Source organism: Macrobrachium rosenbergii, chromosome 20 (genome assembly GCF_040412425.1).
Source record: "Macrobrachium rosenbergii isolate ZJJX-2024 chromosome 20, ASM4041242v1, whole genome shotgun sequence".
In the NCBI taxonomy this organism is placed as follows: Eukaryota; Metazoa; Arthropoda; class Malacostraca; order Decapoda; family Palaemonidae; genus Macrobrachium; species Macrobrachium rosenbergii.
Window position 1 is genome coordinate 43,160,112 of NC_089760.1, and position 2,389 is coordinate 43,162,500.

Below are 2,389 nucleotides of genomic sequence, written 5' to 3' on the forward strand. Positions count from 1 at the left end.
CTAATTAGTCCGCCCCCAGATCTTACAAACTACTGAGGCTAGAGGGCTGCAAACTGATAAGTTGATCATCCACCCTCCAATCATCAAGCATACCAAATTGCAACCCTCTAGCCTCAGTAGTTTTGATTTTATTTAAAGTTAAAGTTAGCCATGATCGTGCGTCTGGCAACGCTATAGGTCGTGCAACCACCGGGCCGTGGCTGAAAGTTTCACTGGCCGCGGCTCATACCGCATTATACGCTGTACAAAAAACTCGATTGCGACAAGAAACTTCGGAGCATTTTTTACTTTTTTTTCGCTCTCTACATAAGCGAGGATCGCTAGAAAATTCATCGTGAATGGCTTTTTTTTTTTTAACAAATTCTATGTTTTATTGACTGTTAAGCATCGATTTAAATAATTATACCAGTTTGCGGAATTAAAGAACACGACCATTGCAGCCAATTGATCAGTCAGTATATATGTATGTATATATGTATAATTTTTCCCAATTCTGATATTCTCTGGGACATTACTATGAATTTTGCAATGGGAAACCTAAGCTGATGATGTCCCCGAGAATGGAAATAAATTTAACTCATATTCAGTTTGGCAAGATTTCATTTTCTCCTCTTTAGTTCTCTTCCCGAGGCGCTAAACATTCTTTTCTGTCACCTCTCGTGAGCGCCAAAATTTCCTTGGCCCCCCTTTTAATTAGGCAAAAAATAAAAATGCATCCACCTTAATTAGACCAAGAAATTAAGTTACTTAAATTTCATAACTTTTATTTCTGTACGGGAAATAATCTGTTGTGATTCGAGTCAAGTTGTTGACTAAGCATCCGGTCCTAATAATAATAATAATAATAATAATAATAATAATAATAATAATAATAATAATAATAATAATAATAATAATAAATAAAAATACTACTAATAATAAATATAATAATAAAAATAATAATAATAATGGCGAAGAAATCCACGATGATGTCAGTGTAAGTGTATATTAAAAATATTTACAGAACTAGAGCTTTCGAGAAACTGATAATAATAATAATAATAATAATAATAATAATAATAATAATAATAATAATAATAATAATAATAATAATAATAATAATAACAATTATGGCGAAGAAATCCACGAGGATGTTTGTGTAAATGTACATTAAAAATATGTACAAAACGAGAGCTTTCGAGAACCTGATAATATTAATAATAATAATAATAATAATAATAATAATAATAATAATAATAATAATGATAATTGAATTGAATATAGAATTTAGGCCAAAGGCCAAGCACTGGGACCTATGAGGTCATTCAGTGCTAAAACGGAAATCGACAGCAAAAGGTTTGAAAGGTGTAACAGGAGGAAAACCTCAAAGCAGTTGCACTATGAATCAATTGTTAGGAGAGGGTGGAGTTTAGATGGAAGAAAGAGAATATGAGCGGAGGTACAGTAAGAAGAACAGAAGGGGTTGCAGCTAGGGGCCGAGGGCACCCTGCAAAGAACCTTAAGTAATGCCTACAGAGCACCGCACAAGGTGCACTGACGGCACTGCCCCCCTACGGGGTGTAAAACAAATATAAAGTGATGGGGAATGAAAGTTCCAAATTGCTACCTGTTTGACGCCTATGCGGTAGTTTTCTTGACCCACCCTAAATAACAAAGAGAGAGAGAGAGAGAGAGAGAGAGAGAGAGAGAGAGAGAGAGAGAGAGAGAGAGAGAGAGAGAGGTCTCAATTTTTTTTTCTTACCTTACCTCAAGCAGAGGTTCCCATCCATCAAATAGGTTCAATATTAATATGTGAAGCATATATCAAAATAAATAATACTAAAAAATCATATGATATTTGTTTAAGAGGAGCTGTTATCAAAATTGGTTAAACAGTTCAATAACATTCTTTTTAAATATTGCAATCGTGATTATGAAAGAAATCAGGCAGACAGTTTTTTCTTCTCTCTCTCTCTCTCTCTCTCTCTCTCTCTGCTAGATCATCTAACCTCCCCGCCTCATTACCTCGTGAACCAATTGCTTGCCTCTCTCTCTCTCTCTCTCTCTCTCTCTCTCTCTCTCTCTCTCTCTCTCTCTCTCTCTCTCTCTCTCTCTCTCTCTCTCCTTACACCGACACGCAACATAAAATATCACACCGATTTCTCGCCTCATTTAACTTTTTTTTTTTATCTTTTAATACTGTCGCAATTTCTTTTCGGTCGCAACGAGACCAAAACGACATTTTAATGGAATCGAGTAAAAATTTTATGCGATTATTTCACTGGGAGATTCCGCAAGGGGGGGGACACTAAAACACTCGTTCTTAACCTGGGATACCTGTGGGTACGAAACCTAAAACCTGGGGGGGTACGGGACACAATAGCCAGTGCAATGGTACAGTATATTTATC